At 41.6% G+C, this 19,136-nt stretch overlaps 1 protein-coding gene across 1 annotated transcript in view; it reads right to left on the reverse strand.

Moving 5' to 3' along the window:
- The window catches only part of klhl5 (kelch-like family member 5), a 74,921-nt gene that overhangs the window by 43,524 nt on the left and 12,261 nt on the right, over positions 1 to 19,136 (reverse strand). The window lies entirely within an intron of this gene.

The raw sequence follows: 19,136 nt of genomic DNA on the forward strand, positions 1-19,136 counted from the left end.
ACAGGGACATTAGCTTGCACACAGTCATGTGAGCCCTCACCTTAAAAAGTACATCCCCATGAAATAAACTATTTCTTTGTTTTTGGCTAAGGTTTGAGTTTGGGTTGTCTGTGGCTTGTAGCAGTTTTGATTAAGGTTACAATTCTGGGAAATGAATAAATGCATTTTTCCTATAAAAACGTATCTTTGTGACTGTGTGTGCATGCATAGAGTGAGTGAACATGGAGGTTTGTGAGGCTGCAGCAATCATTATACGTTAATCAAAGACTCTGAAATGTAATGAGGCAGTGGACACATCCTCTTTATCATCTTCATTTCCACCCTGTCTGGCTGTCTTCACTCACTCCTCCCAACACCTTTCTCTCTGTGAGACTCCGTCTCTGTCTTATTGCCTCCTAACAATCACGCTGTGTTTAGAAACCCGTCTGCAATAAGCTGACGTGCCGATTTTGTTGTTGGAGCAGATATTGAAAACAGAAAATAGCCGGCATTGCTTCAAAATCACCACAGTGGGGGACCTGAGTGTCCTTGAAAATGAAATTGCATGTGCACACAAGCACAGACACACCTTATTCCCCTCTCCCTGTTTCTCCACAAACCATTTGCTCTTCTTCACCCATCACAACAATTCCTTCCTGTCTACCTTTCCTTCTCCTCCCTCTCCTCCCTCCATCTGCAATGCAGCAGCTATTCATAGACAGTAATGATCAGTGGGAGCGGGTCCTGTGGGAGCCATCCTCATCCAGAAGCCCGGGGCACCCAGCAGTAGACCAGCCAGCCAGAGCCTTCCTCACCTTCCTCAGTAAGCCCAGGATGACCACAGGATGTGCCGGAGCCACGGAGCCGGAACACAGTGTGTTCTGGATGGAGTCCCACCAACAGGAGGGGAGGGATGCTTTAGGAGCCCCACTCCAGCAAAAATCAATAAGTCAAACAGCCGGGGTCAGTTTGTGAATTACACAGACGGGAGATGTGTTAGTCATAAATTGGCCCTGAAGACTAACAGCCGGGCCCAGAGACTCCTTTTATTCCATGACTAAATGACTGAACTGAGCAGATGAATACAGACAATTTAGCTTTTACCGCTTTTGTTTGCCAGATTCTGAGAAACACAGTGCTTTTCTTCACTTTCAGGATGTACTGACAACTTAGTGCCGGACCACCCTGCTGCTCTATCTGATCAATACTACGAGTCAATACACACACAAGCCGAGTCTGCAAGAAGGCAAGGAAACAAGCAGCAGTATCATTAAGGCAAAGAAATAACAAGAGGTCAGAGCAGAGGAGTCAGGAACAAGATTTCACATATTTAGCTTTTTGGGTTATTTTTTTTTCGTTTAAACACCAACTGATTGGATAGAACAAACTTTATTATTTCCAACAAGAGCATGCGCAGTCACTTGCTCTTCTTCCTCCTACGAAGCCTCGAGAAAAAACTCTAAAAGAAACTAAGGACCCAGAGATTAAACCAATGCATTTCTGCAACACTCAGGATGGAAATGCCGTCCTGTTACTGGGGGAGGCTGGGAATGAGGCTCTGAGGGGGAATGAAGCTGAGGAATGACGGGCCATTCAGCTCTGGTCTCCTTCAGTTGGATCTAATCATTGGTCACTTGGCAGGAACCTCCTTGAGCCGCCTACTGTTATTGGTCTCCTGGCTGTGGTAGTCCAAGGCTATCATTCAAAACTCTCTGGCACAGCTTTACGGCTCTACAGCACTCTGAACACACACACACACATAAACATAGACACACACCCAAGGAAACGACACCACGAAATCCCATTCACACCCTCTTCACAATCCATAATCATCCTGTTTGTGTGCATTCACACATGCAAGCATGCATGCACACAAGCACACATACACACATACGAATATGGCATGCAATCCCATTTATGCATGCTTTGTGCTCTATAAGCTTTCAACTACACACTCACACAAATACGCAGCCAAATAAAAACAGGTAGCAGTCATCTGGGGAGAGCTGTCGTAAAAACATTTTATGGGGCCAGAAAGTGAAACATTATCTGTCTGGCCCGTCTGTGATGATCAGCTCATCTCTCATGACTGATGTTCATCCTCCATTGGCCTTCTTCCAATCTCTCTGTGTGTATTTCTGTCTTTTCCTTTCCTCTCTTTTCCTCCTTTGTCTTCTTTACCTTACCTACAGTGTGCTGACTTTTGAAACCTTTTTCTCCTTCCTTTCCTCCCCATCCGCACTCTCCCATTTTCTCCCCAATCTCCTTCCCAACTTCAATTTCCTGCTCCCCATCCCAGCTTTTATACTGTGACAGTGACACACAAGGGAACGTGTGTGTTTGTGTGTGTTGTGCGTATATGTAATGGTGGGACTGTGGCTGTGATTCCCTGAGGTGGAGACCTGCAGGAACGAGCCATTGCTCTATATAGCCTCGCAGGCATACACACATCATGACTAGTGTGCAAACCAATGCATATGCCCACACAAACACCTACTCTCTCTTTCTCTCTCTCTCTCTCACACACACACACACACACACTGCTCTGAAAGTTATGAGCCATATATCCACTATAGATTCTGCATACAGACAAAAACACAAGGACACTCTTTCATTCAAGTCACAGCCCCCACATCACACACAAACAAACACACATACACACGCGTGCTTAGACACATGCTTATTTCCGTTGTGTAATCGCAGTGTTGGTTGGTACTGTTGCTGCAGGCAAGTCCGTCCTTGAGACTCAGAGCAGGCTCAGACTGGCCAAGCAAATAATTACCTCTCCACATCGACACGCCAGCTCCTCCCAACACATGAATGAGAAGGAGGGAGTGTGTGTGTGTGTGTGTGTGTGTGTGTGATTGCAACTGAATTGATCTTGAGGCACAATATTCAATGTTATTGAACAGAAAATTAATTTCACACAGGAAAGGAGGCTTGCAGGGTGGAAGGAGACCCAAGGTTTAAGAATGTGTTCTTATGTGTTTGTGTGTTTCCTTGTACTGTATGTCTATCATTGTGAGGACCAGGTTGAGTTTAAGACCTTGGCAGGGAGGACAATTTTTTGATAATAGGACATTTTCAGTGGGATCTTGGTAAGGGAGTTTGGTTAACATCTGGTTTTGAGGTCATGGTTAGAATTAGGTTTAGGTTCAGTTTAGGGTAAGGACGGGGGTTAGGCATTTATTTGTGATGTTTAACTCTCTGATAACAACACTTACGATGGACAGACAGGTAAAAAGAGAATCAAATTCAAAGCAGCACAATCAGAGAGCTCTTTTTTATTCCATGCATTTTTCTTCCTTAACCTGGTGCCCACATCACCCACAATGCAACTCAACAGTCAACAGTTTTGGTGCGTTCCATTTGCGCTGAGAAGTTGAAATTTATGAGTTCCCAGTAATTTAAAATGAACACCCCCGAAGACGGATCTATGACTCAGGCAGTTGCAGAACCTCACCAGCCCCAACCTCAAGCTTTATTAGCACTTCTGTCTTATGTGTGTCTTATTAAAACAGCCATAAACACAGTACTGTTTTGCATCTATCTGTGGATATGCTGTTATGGTGTGTGTGTATGCGCAAAATGCAACATAATGTGTAGTTATCAACTGGTACTGCCAACAACATCTTGGTTTTTTGACTTCTTGTACTGGGTGTGATGTCATTCCCAGCTCCAACTTTTGAGGTAATGTTAAATGGAACACAGCACCGCTATGGAGATTCGAGTGTGTTACGCCAGTAGCAGCTGTGGCCTTGAGCAATTAAAACAGTCGTACACACAATACTGTTCAATTTCTATTTGTGGACATGTTGCTATGGTGTTTGTATGTGCAAAATGCAGCATAATACGTTATCAACTCTTAATGATAAGAATAGCTGGCCTGGCTGGAACTGGTATTTCTACATCTTGGTTTTGTACTGTGACATGCTCAATAAGGGTGTGGCGTGATTCCCAGCTCCAGCTTCCAGAGACCTCCAGAGACTTTGGAGATTCAGTGTGTTATGCTAGCAACAGTGAATGTAGCCTTGAGCCACTGGCCTAAAGCAGAGATGAGGAGTAGCCTACAGAGGTCTGGTGAGCTCACTTCTTTTTCACTCCACACCAACAGTTACTTTATTTTCAAACTTGTAGTCTTCAGACTGAGCAGACACTTAAGTGACATTACTTGAGGCAGTTTAGCTGATTTTACGCAGCTCCTACTGGAGCTACAAAAGGCTCAATAAAACTTTCTTCACGCTTACAGTAGCGTTCCCAGACATGTAAAGAGACTTTGGTGCATAAAATCAATGGAGTTCTCATTTAAGGTTAAGGCTAGGGAATAGTCTATGTTAATGAGAGTCCTCACAAGTATAGAAATGCTGTATGTGTGTGTGTCTAGTGTGGATAAAACACAGACCACCTTCAGCTGGTAATTTTCCTCTTATCCTCCATCACACCAGTCAATAGAAGAACCACACAGATCAAGGATGCATTCTCTGTGGTCTTTGTGTGTGTGTGTGTGTGTGTGTGTGTGTGTGTTGGGCTCTATCTGCATTCAGGGAGTGTGTGTTTTATCTCCAGATGGACTATGTTGTCCCAGTTTCCCAAGAAGTAACTAATAGAAGAGATGAAAGAGTGAAAGAAACTCGACATCAGTCCATCAGCAAATTTTAGATTCCTCACTTTGCTGCTCCTCCCCCACCCTCCTTTTTTTCATCACATTCGTGTGTCATCAGACAGAAAACTATGCAGTAAAGTTCACGACGAGGATTCAATCTCGCCACAATCAGACGGAACTGTGCCTCAGCTCGATGATCAGTGGAGCGGCTGATCCGTTTCTTTAATGCATGCTTTTCTTTTCTGCTTCTCTTTTGGTCACATCCTGTAATAACCTCCTCTGTCCATTTACTAATTTCCTCCTCCACTTCTCTCCCATCCATTACCCTTGTTCTCTCGTTTCTTCTGCTATCCTCCCCCCTTCAAGAGACGCATCTACTGTGTGAGAAAGACCTGCGTTAATTAGGTGTGTCTTGTGTGTGCGACTAGAAAAGGGTTTTGAGCGCAGATATGGAAGATTGTAATGAGTGGGAGGAAACGCAAGAAAGAAAGACAGACAGAGAATGAAGCGAAGAGTAGGAAAATCAAAGCCCGTGTGATCCCAGAGATGGGAGCAGAGCGGCCAAGGATCAAAACACCCAAACTGCCCACAATTACATCTATGCCTTGCCCTGACAGAGGAAGGCACATGCACACTTTCTATCTGATCTCATATTGGAGCAGAAACCTTCCATCTTGCTCGCTCTGCACTGAGACTTTGACACACTTTTACTGCCATGTTTTATTCAACACAAATGCAGAGAGAAAAAGATGTTATTGAGTGTGTGTGTGTGTGTGGGGGTAGTTAAAAATATGTGTGTTATATGGAAAGCATTTTGCTATGAGGTCTGGGAGGCAGAGAAAGCACACACAGAAACATACACTCTCATATGCACACAAGGCTTTTTGGACTGCCCAAGTGTGAACCAAACTGTCCAATTACTTTGATCCATGCCTGTTGCTGTGGGAAAAGAAAATAGTTTCTCCCTTTTTGCCTTAAAGCACATCACCTGGGTACACACATACACACACACATTCAAATACAACATAATGGCTATGGTCTGGCTTGCTAGCTCTGCTTCCTCTAATTGACCGAATGGAGAAAAGCAGGGAGGGAGAATGGAGGATGCAAACTGCCAAATTTAACTACATTTGTCGAGCTGTGCATCTGTTTAGCAACCCCAGAGCATGAAGAGGAGGATGATGATGGGAGCAGCAGCAGCTGAAAAGCAATGGCTTCTGGCTCTCATCCAGTCTAATCAGACTCCTTGTTATATCAGCTCCCGCCCAAACACACACTCCCACATACACATCTTTTGTGAGCAGAGGCAGCCGTTGATCTGACAGAGCCTGACATTTGGCCTTGTTGTGCGCACCTGTTCAACTCTGACATTTAATTCTGCCGCTGCAGGACAAACGGAAGTTTACGAGCAGATGTTATGAGATTATATGACCCCCGACAAATCATACCGCGCCCGCCAGCGGCAGCGGCAGCAGCAAATAGAACAATGGCTATCTGAGCCAACAATATCTATGCAGCATGAAGACCATGCTCAAACGTCCTATTCGTGTTGATTCCCAAAATACAAAGTACAAATTTGGATGGTGTACTGCCAAAGAAAAAATATCCTTGTTGTCATGATTACAATCCAACTCAAATGTAGCAGCAAGGCTTCTCACTGGTACCAAGAGGAGAGAAGTGATATCCCCTGTACCTTCATCTTTTACCAGTGAAATATTGAATTGATTTTAATATTCTGAGGCACTCGAAAGGATAATTATAGTGTAGGTAGGCTTTTAGTATCTCATGGCTATTTAGTGGTAGTAGCTGTTAAGAACAAGCACTTTTTAGCAATTAAAGCCTTCATCAAGGCAAGTGCCCTTGTACCCCTGCCCTATTGACTATTGAAGGCCTAATGGCTGAAATGCGTAGGCATGTTTTTAACTGCTGCTATGACTAAATAGCCATGAGATATTAAAAAATTTTGAAATTTTTACCTTCATGAGTCCCTCAGATTTCTCCAACAATTTTAAACCACTTGGATCCCCAAACTAAAGAGCACCAGAGGGACACCTATTCACACCCAAGCAGCACTCCCTGCTTACTGTTTTGTGACCGATTTTAAAGCGTTGTGTTGCTTACATCTCTAATTTCCTGAACTAGTCCACCTTAAACTTCTGATCAGTTCCTTTTCGCCATTCCAGCTCCCCACTCAGAGATGATCGAGCCTTTTTTTCTTTGCTGGAACAGTTCACCCTTCACTGTCAGGTCTTCTCCATTTATTGCAATTTTTTCGTTCCTGTCATCAGACCTATCCTTTTTGATAAAGCTTATAGTTAGGGCTGGCTCAGGCTTGCCCTGTACCAGCCCCTAGTTAGGCTGACTTAGGCCTAGTCTGCCGGAGGACCCCCCTATAATACACCGGGCACCTTCTCTCCTTCTCTCTCTCTCTCTCTCTCTCTCGCTCTCGTAGTCTATTACTGCATCTTGCTAACTCGGCCATTCTGGATGTCACTAACTCGGCTTCTTCTCCGGAGCCTTTGTGCTCCACTGTCTCTCAGGTTAACTCATATCGCAGCGGTGCCTGGACAGCGTGACGTGTGTGGTTGTGCTGCTGCCATGGTCCTGCCAGATGCCTCCTGCTGCTGCTGCCATCATTAGTCATTAGTCATACTTCTACTGTTATTATACACATATGACTATTGTCACACATGTATACTGCCAGATATTAATACATACTTTCAACATATTGTACCACAGTAGCCAGAACTATAACTATAATATTATTACTTTCAATAATGTTGTTGTAAGCTACTGTCATTACCTGCATCTCTCTCTCTCTCTCTCTGTCTCATTGTGTCATATGGATTACTGTTAATTTATTATGCTGATCTGTTCTGTACGACATCTATTGCACGTCTGTCCGTCCTGGAAGAGGGATCCCTCCTCAGTTGCTCTTCCTGAGGTTTCTACCGTTTTTTTTCCCCGTTAAAGGGGTTTTTTTGGGGAGTTTTTCCTTATCCGCTGCGAGGGTCATAAGGACAGAGGGATGTCGTATGCTGTAAAGCCCTGTGAGGCAAATTGTGATTTGTGATATTGGGCTTTATAAATAAAATTGAATTGAATTGAACTTTTGCCGTCATCATAATTTCACTTCACACTTAACATAACTCACTTACTCAGTTTTATTTTGATTACTAGATGTTTTTATTTTTCAGCACTTCGGTCAGCATGCGTTTTTAGTGACTGTGTGCTCCTTGAACACATTCACTTGACTTGATTAAGCCTCTACTTGGGGGCATCATACAGCATAACTGCTAAAACAGTTGCCTTTTGACACATTTTTGAGACAAAGACCAACGTTTGCATTAATTTCAAGTTGTGCTTTTTGTTGCCTGATTAATGTAAGTCCAATACTTATTTCAATCTGGCAAGTTCTTGGTGATCAAGTCCATGTCGAGTTGCAAGTCGAGTCAGACTCTAGTCCTGTGACTCATTTCCACATCTCTGATGTATAGTGGGTTTATCAGTACAAACAACCCCTTTCACATCAGGCGTAGTCATTCGATCTATTGTTAAATGCCAAAGTCATATCCAGGAGAAGAGAAAGTCATAAGATTAAGGTAGCTGCCACCAGCACAAAGAGAAGGTGCAATTACAGTGTATTTTATGGAACAGCAGTGTGGAGTTATGCTAAGTAGGTGCTGGTAGATTCAAAGGCGCAACAGATAAAAAAAAAAAAAAAAAGTACACTAATAACCAACCCACTTATTTTCAGTAGTGGGAACATCTCGCAGCAAGAATCCCATATTTACATAAATTACACCTCTGTGTGCAAAATGACACAAACGATCACTAATCCTCCTGTTTGTGTGGTGTGTGTGTGTGTGTGTGTGTGTGTGTGTGTGTGTATATCTTCAAATGTGTGCTTGTGCATACATGCACAGATCGGGTTGTTTGCCGCCGCTAAAATCGCTGAGGCATGAAGTTTGCAGCTGCACACAACAGGAGATAATACACATCCTGAATTATTGATGGACATGAAAACAACTCTCCTCTCTACTATTTTTCTCTGTCGGTAACTGTCTCTCTTCCTCTCTCTCTTCCTTTCTCTTTGCCCTCAACCATTTGGCAGTTTAACAGCTCCCTAATGACAGCAACACTCAACTGGTCTCTCTTTGGTTTAGTTTGCAAGCACATACACTTACTATAAACACACACACACACACACCAGCAAATAGTCTCTATTCACAGGTAAAAAACAGGTGCGTGTGTTTGCTCTTGCATAATGCACTCAGGTCTCTTTGCAGGCCAGGTGGCAGGTGGAGGAGAGCAAAGTGCTCGCTGTGCAATTCATCAGCATCATACCTCTCTGTGTCACGCCTTCCTGTCTGTCCCTAATGCTCAGTAGCTCTCTTTTCCATTTCTCTACTGACATTCTTTCTCCATTTCTGTCCATCTCCACAAACCACATTTGTCTCCATGTTATTTTCCCTTTCTGCTTCTTCCCCCCACGCTGCAGTGCCTTCTTATCCTGTTCACTCTCCTCCTAAATGGGCTGAGTGTTGAGGGAGGAGAGGAAGTAAACACGAGGGAGAGAGAGAGAGATAGAAAGAGAGAGGGAGCATTTATGGCCAAATAAAGAGCAGACCTTAATAATTTACTCTGCCATGCTGCCACAAGCCAATCAGAGCCCATTGCTCCCACAGAAATGAGAGAAAGAGTCACAAGTAGTTAGAGAGACAGAGGGGAAAAGACACAGAGGGATGTTGGTCCCTCGATACTGTGAAAGAGTATTTGAGGTAATGTGCTGGTCAAACAGCTTTGAAACATCTACTGTGGAATATGAAGAAGCTGAGGCATCCGTTAAAGTGAAATATAAAAGAATCTTTCAAATTAAATTTAATGCCACATATCAGAGCTCCGTGGCAAACCAGCCATCCAGTTGATAGATCTTTTTTTTCTTTATATGTCAGAGTTTCTCAGAATAAAGTACAATATTTATTACATGATGGACCATTTGATTTGGAGGTGAGAGACTTTTCAATGTGCCAGAATATGTTGATCAGGTACAAGATATTTTATATAGTGACTGAGAGAGCTTAACTCACTGCAACGTAAATCAGCAGTTACTGATTGTTGTTTTCACAAAGATGGTTTCTGTCATTATAGGTAGTTCGTATCACCTGAATGTATGTTCAAGTGTTCGAGTCTCTAATAAGTTTGTTTTTCATTAGTTATTTGATGCCATGAAAGAAGATTTGACAGCTGTGTGTGCCAATCATTCTGCTCGCATTTGATGGTGCTGCCCGTGATTGTGGCATAGGTATATGGGCGACAACTTGATGCCATGGAGATTGCTACTGCACTCTGGCTCCAAATAGCGCTACTAGTGTAAGATGGCAACAGCCCTATCTGGGATATTTTGGCTTCATTTTTGTACAGCAAGAAGAAGTGAAGGCGCGTTGTCCTACTTTATATACAGTCTAAGCCTCGATTCACAGGGTATAGGCTGTGCTTTAGCTGTCAATATTTCAGTGTGTTTTCAGGTCATGAAAGTTAATTTGAACATTTAGGTAACCTGAGAGGCTGTACACATGGAAAAAGGAAAACATGAGGTCAGGCGCTTGGTGCTACTCTTGTGCCTTTTCTGTGCCAGCTTTCAAGATTGTGGTGGCAGGTTGCATCTGAGGTTGCTAAGCAACCTCAACAAGCACTATATCATAGCCCATTTACCTGAAATCCCAGGTGCAGAACTGATCTCCTTTTAGGTGCTGTTTTGTGAGTGTGTATTAGGCCAAAAATATTGTCTGTTGGACAGGTGTAAAACTCTGGGTAGCCCTGCGATAAAATGATCAACTTCTCCTCCATATTTACCACAGACTAATAAGACTAAGACTGAATTTCCCTTTGGGGATGAATAAAGTTATTCTTAATATTTATGGAAGTAGGAAAAGATATCTGCCAGCTGTGATTGATTGTTAATGGTCACATCACATGCGATGCGTGCTGCTGTGTTGCAGAAGTTGAACTCTCAGGGCACAGCTGCGCCTTGAAAAATAGGAGCTTGGGAATGCCTGTAAGTCGCTCTAGTGTGGCTCTAGTATTTGAGTGTGCCTACCACACGTCTACATTCGAAAACAATTACTTTGAGGGCGCAAAAAAAACGCAGCACCTGTACGGTCTTTGGTTTACCAAAAGACCCTATAGGAAGTCAGATGTTCAGTTCTTGTGGTAAATATATTTGGTTTTAATGGTTTTAAGCCTGTATTTCACCAGTGAAAAACTAACATTAGCATTAGTGTTATCATAGTCAACCATAGCTGTAAATGCTAACCGAGCTAGTAGCTAGCATTAAGGTTATTTTGACCCTTTCAGCCAAATATTGTCACTTCTAGTTCCAAAAAACCAAGGCGCTTTGTGGCCAAAATGTCAATTTCGAGACTTCAAACAAGAGTCCACAAACCAGTGGGTGATGTCACAGTGTCTATGTTCATTATTTCATAGTCGACACTTTACACACAGTCATTTGATCCATTTTAATGTAAGAATAGCAAGTTTTGAAGCTTTAGTTTGCGTTGAGCCCTCTGCCATCATATTTATAGCATTTCTCTCATGACTGCATAGAAACACAGGACAGTTTTATTTCACTTTTATGGCTTTTCTTTTTATTTACATGTATTCCCTATAGCCATGCACTATCCTTAACTATAATGGATACATGCCTCAGCCCAAACCTTAACCTAACCTTAATTTTACCCCAGTGGAGACAGAAACCAATTTGTGCTTAAGGCACTTTCGAGTGAAACAATTAGACATTAGTGTTCCCCCAATTAGACAAGCCATCCTCAATCACCTGGTAAAACTTCATCCACAAGTGTGACACCCAAACTCACAAACACCTGCATGTGCACATACAGAGATCTACTGTATTCTCTGGTCCACTCTGCTCCTGTATGAAAGAAATAGATAGTGCCTAAGAGGCATTTTTAGCCTTTGGATGAGGCAGCGCTCTATCCAGCAAGCTCTTGGATTGGTCGGCCTGACGAAGGTCACCTTACCCCCCCCACCGACCATTGATCCATAAACCTATGAGACAACAGAGGAACACAGAGGGAACAGAACAGGGATATACAGAGAGGGAAATCGAATGAGAGAGGTGAAAGAGGAGAATTAAAAGGTGATCTATAAATATTATAATAGCAATCAAAGACGTAGTACAATCCTGGCCACTTCTGTACCTGAATGTCAGCCCAATCTCAAACCAATCACGGCCCACAAGTCACAATCTTAAAGTAATTAGTCAGCCAGTCGACACTCGATCAATTCTGGATCAATTCCTCACTTAGTGTGAATGTCTGAAAGTGATGCCTCTGTTTTATGTTGGCCGTTCTGAAGAAGAAAGAAAAGAAAAGAGACAGAGACAGACGAGAAAAGGCACGGCCAGCGTGAGGTGGCCCTCCCCCTCACACTGACAGGATAAGAAATGAGTGTTTCTTTGATAACTAGCCCTTTTACTGCTGTCAGTGTTATCACACCTATATTGCCAGTGTGCCATCCCAACCAAAAAGAAAATTCTGAAAATGCATTATTTGAGACTGTCTCTTAAATGCTTTCAGACATTTCAGATTCAAAGAGCAAAGACTTCTTTTTACATAGTTTTTTTTTTTGCAATCACATCCGTCATGCAGATAAAAATCTCAGCAGACAATAAACTCACTGAATGCAGGAAATCACTGACTGGAAGGAACAGAACAATCTGCAGACTGAGAGGGAAGCAGGGGTGCCAACAAATTAAATGACAAAAGAACTAAATCAAAAAATCTTGTATTTTTAAACTGGGTCTTGTTCACAATTGTGTCCATCTTGACTAATCGTTCAAGCTTAGATCCCATTCGCCACCGCCACTGTGAGGACTTGGAAAACATGGACTCTGGAAAAACAATCGAGAAGCTTTACAAATACAAAAGCAGTTTTACATAAATCATTTCAAACGCCTGAGACCAACTAAAAATGCACAGAAATTAGCCCCCTGAATTACCTATTATTGCAGTGTACTGTGTATGGATCTACAGGGGCATCTTGCCACTAACCAAACAGCTGCCTGTTAATTGGAACACACTAATTTGTTTATATGTGTGAGACTGTGTGTGAGGCTGTCGATGTGCCATGTGTGCGTGCTTGGAAGTAGCAAATGAGATAATGTTTGTTTATATTATTGTCCTCGAAGGAAATTAAAAAAAAAAAAAAAAAAGAGTTTGATGGCTGGTTATTCCTTGGAATGAGTCACTCCACTTTTATGGCTGACTCTATTTATTTGGATCAGAGTACAGATGAGGGAAATGAAAAATCAAATGGAGCATTAAAGACAAAGAAAGGCCGCAGAGGACTGTCCAGTAAGACAGCATATTATGGATAGAAAACAGTTTATTTGGGAAGCTTTTGTAAGCTTCACTTTTTGCTCCAACATACTTGTTTAGCATAAACCATAGTTATGCTCATTTTCAGGTTCATACTTGTAACTGGGGTTTTTATTGGAACATGTTTACATGCTTTAATGTTCAAAAACACCTCATTTTTTCTCACATACCACTGTCTGTGCTGGAACACCTGTCTCCACCCTCTGTCTGGGACGCTCCATTTTAGTGCCTGTCTCTTTAAGGTCTCCTCCTGAAAAATGCCAGTCTGCCCTGTACCATCAAGACCCCAAGGAAGCATGCCAGATTTTGTGAAGGCCTGCTCAGCCTTGCAGCCAATTTTGTGCAGTGGCCACTTGTGGTACTGCAGCAAAAAAAATCTGCTGTGACCCAAAAAGCATTTTCCCCATTGATCACCATTGTACAAGAGATGTCTGTAAAACTGTTTACTGGGCACCTCAAACCGCAAACAAGGTCAATTATGACTCTTTCTATTATGAATTTTTGATCCATGGAGGTTTAATATTTGGAAAACTTTCCTTGAGCCGAGAAAAGCAATTTAAAAAGTGGTGTTGTTATAACAATGTAGAGTCTATAAGCCAGGCTGGAACAGTACTACACATATTCAGTATGCTTCTTACTGCAGAGTCAAACACAGAAGCTATAAAACTTTTTTTGGCATATGCGTCAGACGAGTAACTCCATTGGAATGGATTGGCGCCATCTTGGCATCCGATATCTAGGTATTCTTGATAACTATTATTCTTCCAGCTCCGTCACCCGATGCCATTTAGCCCCAAATAACTTTTTCCCATAGACTTACACTGGTAAAGAGACGTCTGTTAATCAGTGGATACAATTTTTTTGAGTGTCACAGTCCCTGCAAAATGACTATTTCACTATTGGGATTGTTGATCTATTCAGTACGATGACATTTCGAAAGTAGCCAGCTTGGCTGACGGAAGTTAGATGCAACAGGAATATGATCTTAAATCGTAGAGCAATTAACTACATTGGCAACCAAGATTACATGTTTCCCTTTTGCTAGCATGTAGCTACATGTAGCAGTGTATGTAATGTAAACAATTGTCTGGAGGAAATGACTGAATAAAGAAATTATTTCAAAAGTAGAGAAAAAAGCAGTTGGAAACAGAACATTCAGAACAGTCTGAAACCTGAGGTTTATGCTCACAGGTATACCTTTTAAACACATTTAATGTGAACCTCCTTCATTGTAACATTATATAGTCTATATTTGACAGTAAAAGCATAATAGGTCCCCTTTAAGGATGATTTCTTAGGCCTGCACGTACCATTACCATTTAAACCTCCTTAAACTGTGGCTCATCTGCCTTTGAACATCCAAAAGTGAGTTTGTTGCTTAGTGCAGGATAAAAGGGACAGGGCTTTTAGTGAAGGAATTAGAGGTTCAGCTAACGATGAGAAGGATAGGAGGAACACGCAGGAGACCTTGTCAGTAATTACTGGAGGATGGGGGGGCATTTAGAGGATGCTGACGCTGCAGCTTATCAACTCCTAACTGGCCATCAGTACTTCATATTTTAGCACAAGGGAGCTTTTTTCATGCATCTGGTTTATTGAGAGAGTGAGACAATGAATGAAATCATCGGATGATAGAGGGGCATTTAGGTTGTGTGTGTGTGTGTGTGTGTGTGTGTGTGTCCAAAGAGAGTCTGGAGATGGGTGATAAAATGTTAATCAAACTGTAATAGCTTGATTGTTCTCACTGATGTATGATTACAATTATCCATGCCAGAAACGATTACAATTACCCATACAGAATTAACCTGCGTCCTCTGAATGATAATATATTTCTTTTATCAGAAGGACAACACAAAGTTTCATAGAAAATGCAAGAAAAGCCAATGTCACTGAAATGTCAAATCTACCAGCTGGCTTTCTCCCAACACATCTGCTTGCTCCTTTTCTCACAGAATCATGAATAACATTATCCTAAAATAAAATTCCTAAAATAACATTTGCTTTCATGCACGAGAAAGTCTGTTTGTGTGTTGCTTTCCATTGTAGCATTAGATAGAAAGTGTATTTTTGTTTCCATTGTACAAGCTGCTCTACAAGACGTGACAAAAATAGTCAGCTCTAGAAATACTACACAGTTTTCAAACAGGCAGAGAAAGAGAGAAAGAGAGAGAAATGTGTTCATCTTTTATCAAGCTCTTACGGTAAACTGTATGCTCTGCAAATAGCGCAGTCATCAGAGCACAAATAATGCATACAAACCTCCACAAAACCAGAAGCAAGGCGGACCACTCAGAGTAACAGTGCACATTACATCATCTCTACCCTCTTAATACACTAACAGGGACTTTGTTTACATGCACATTTATATTCTACCATTATTCCAAATATGACAATATTCCGAATTTGATGTGGGTCATTTAAAGTGCTTTATTTATTTATTTATTTATTTATTTATTTATTTTTTGATATTCCGAATAAGGCTTTAGGGTCTGTATCCACATGTTTTTATGTCACCCTTTTTTCAGCGCTGGTGTCTTTTTCCAATTGTTCCCAATGAGGACATGAGGCTGCCTGGAGTGTTCCACCTTTTTTGTGCAACCGCTCTTGAGTGCTTACAGCTGAAAATATCTGAACTTTTCAGAAAGGTGCCAGTGATGTCACTGCTTCTTCTGTTTACTGACACAACAAAGACAGAAAAGCTAATGTTTTGGGAGCACATCTGCTGACATCATCCGGATGTTGCTGGTGAATGCTGTGCTTTTATCACCATTGGCTTTTTAAGCTTGTTGTTGACTGTGTAGTTAATGCTCTGTTAATTTAGCATATGTTAGCTACCTAGCTAATGTTAATGTCAAAATAGTATTGTCATAGTAACACACCCGAGTGGGGCACATCATGTAATAAAGCACCAGGAGCGCTCTTTTATGAAGTACTGGGATGAAGTGTTCCCCAGCACACTGCCACACTTCTCTGCTGAAGTAAAATGTTATGCGGACCCGCCCTTATTCTGAAGGTCGAATTTCATGACTAAGACATGGGATATGCTGATATTATTCGGGCTTGAGGAGCAAATACCTTTTGTCTTACATGTCTTTGGACATGTATAAAGCACATTTAGAAAATGCATCTCAATTCAGGTTTTTATTGCCATTTGCAACACAGCCTCTTGCCTATTTACAGTCGGCTCTGCGTGTTGTATCCAAACTAGTCAGTAACAGTTTGCAAGGCTCAGGAAGAGATACATGCCCAAAATAAAATCTCACATTTCAGGTCAGAAAAAGAAACACACCTACTTTTAAATAAAAAAAGACTTGGATCAACAGGTTTTTGGATATGCACACATATTACACCACTGGCCTTTTTAAGAACGTGGCTGAAGGAAAGGAAGAGGGAGGCTGTGTTCACATGATCCACAAAGGCCACCACAGGTAGGAAAACCTGTTTTGACACAAAGACACAAAATGGCACAAGCAGCTGCAGCCATTTCACTCATTCTACTCATCCATACAGTATTTTGATGTCATAAACAAGGCATCAGGGCATGTCGGAGTCGGCATCGGAGTCACATGGCTGCATGTAAATAGGAATAGCTTAGTGGGCACATTGTTTTTTCTCAATAAGGGCAAAAAACACAATATTTTATGCATGTAAACACAGGTAGTGAGTAATTTCAGAACATAGTGGAATTTAAGCTCAAATCTCTTCATGATGGTAATGAAATATTTGAATACTTTCATTGTTGACAGTCAAATCAAAAATGAAAACTGACTGTGTGACTTTTATTTTGGACCTTTCAGCTGAATCTTCAGTCTTCTACTGTCTCAGGTGACATAGCTTTTGAAATTAGGGCCTCAAGGCTGTGTAATGAGCTGCCAGAGGATATAAAGCTCTCTGAGTGACTGTCTTCATTTAATTCTCTCCTAAAACCATACTTCTATCAGATAGCGTATCCTGATTTTACCTGAGCTGTCTGTCTGTTTTACTGCTTTCTTTTTGATTTTAATTCTTGTTTATAATCTTGATTTTAATTTGGGCCTTCTTGTATTTTATCTTCTACTTTGGTGACATTTGAGTCTGTTTTATTCTCCTTGTGTTTTAAATCTGTTTTTGAAAGATGCTAATTTGAATAAAGTTTATTATTTGTTATTGTAGGTGACAGCAGTGTGAAATGTTACGTCACATGACAAAAAAAAATGGTTGCATAACTTTAGACTCATAATCTTAATTATCTGAGTCTCTGTCATGGCCTTTTAATTCTGACTGCAACACTTTACGTCCTTGAGGTTCATTTATTCTTGTTTAAGGTATTTTAATAACCTACAGGCTTTCTGTTCTCACAGTTTGAATGTGTTGTGACCAAGATTTTATTAGGTTGTATCAAAATATTTGATCACATTTGAATTTAGTTGCTCCTTGCACATTCAATCAATCAGCAATGTCTTGTCAGCATTTCTCTCTGTTTTGTTGCTCATGGCAGCTGTATTACCTTTTTTGGTTATAAGATGTTTGAAATCTTCCATGTTACTTAAAATAAGAGCTGCTTGGTGGCTGTGATCATTGCGGCTCTCTCTGTACCACTGCAGTTTTCCATGGTGTATTGATTAGATCCATGGAGTGGCTGGCTCTGCAGTGACGTGGCAGGGAAAACACAGACCACACAACAGGATGAATACTAGGAGCTGAGTGGAGTTAATAATTGATTTTTCTTACCACTTGGAGGCAGCGTAACAAGCTGTAAACACGACACATCATCACTTTATAAAGTTGTTGTGGTGAGAGTGTTACAAAACAGTTTCCCTTTTGTTGGCAGAAGCACAGCAACATTAGCAGCCCATTTATTTCAAGATGTTTGTCCAACTGATGAGTGTAAGAATCAATATATATTGTTCTTACTGTGTAGCTCTGATTGGCTCTCTACCACCTTGTGAGGGAAAATGTAAGGCTCTGTAGCTACAAGATGCTTCAACAAGGTGCCAACTTTGTCTGCTGTTTGCTGCTTGGCAGGTGGTGCACAGCAGTGAGTCTGCAACGAAAACAATGAGCTGAAATACTCGTAAAGGCTCTTTAGAGATGAGGGGGACTGCAGAGTTGGGGTGATAAGGTAATTCTCAGTGTTTTTTTTTTTTATTTTTATTTTGAGCAACAACTTTAGGCATTTTGTCCATTTTAATGAACCCAATCTACAGAAAAACATGTTGGCATTGTATAATTCTGCAATCTACAGATGCATTATATTTGTATGTAATACTGTGGCATAGGCATGTCCAAAGTCCAGGCCAGGGGCCAATCGTGGCCTGCCGATAGATTTTAAAAGACCCTCGTCTTGTCTTTCAAAATATACTATAGGTAGCCCATCTCCCAATATTGGTTAATCAAGCTATATCACTTTGCTTTTTTTCCATACACCTCATGATAACAGGACTATCATACTTTGAAGACAAGCACAAAGTAGGAACTACGTAGGTGGAACTAGTGTGTTTTCATATACAGACAGTAAACAAGCGAACAAACAAAGAAAGGTGTGTAAAGTCGACAGCAAGGGCTGCCACTTTCAGGAACAGTGAAAAGCTGAATACGTTTTCAGTAGAAGATGAAACAGTTTTGTTTGTCTCATTTTTATGTGATTTTTTTTTTCCAATAACCCATATGATGCTGGCCCCCAGGTATTTTCACATCATCAAATCTGGCCCCCATTCAAAAAAGTTTGGACACACATGCTGTAGGAGATATGTTGAAACTTTGTGTTTGTTTAAGTTCCCACAATGTTGTGGTAAACACTGAGTATAGTGTTAGTTCAGGCAGGACACAATGTCAAGCTCAGCTCACATCCCAGCTGATCAGCTGATCTCAAGCAGCCCAATCAACTGAAGGAGGAGCTGATTGATGGAAGGGAGTCAGCTGATAGATCACATGATTCCTTTCTACGTAACCAATTGGCAAACCTATTTAAACTGCTTCAGCCTGCCTACTGTTGCTGCTTCCTCTGCAAGCTGCTTTGCAACCCGCCTCCATCCCAGCTCCTCCTTTTCATGCAGTGTCTGACTTATCAATGTCATTTCTGGTTGTCATTGATGCTTGCTGTGTTCTGTTCCCAGGAGGTCTTTGCTGCCTCTCTCCCTACCTCAGGCTTTCCATGTAGGTGCATGGAAGGGCAG

The sequence above is a fragment of the Epinephelus lanceolatus genome, chromosome 3 (genome assembly GCF_041903045.1).
Source record: "Epinephelus lanceolatus isolate andai-2023 chromosome 3, ASM4190304v1, whole genome shotgun sequence".
NCBI lineage: Eukaryota > Metazoa > Chordata > Actinopteri > Perciformes > Serranidae > Epinephelus > Epinephelus lanceolatus.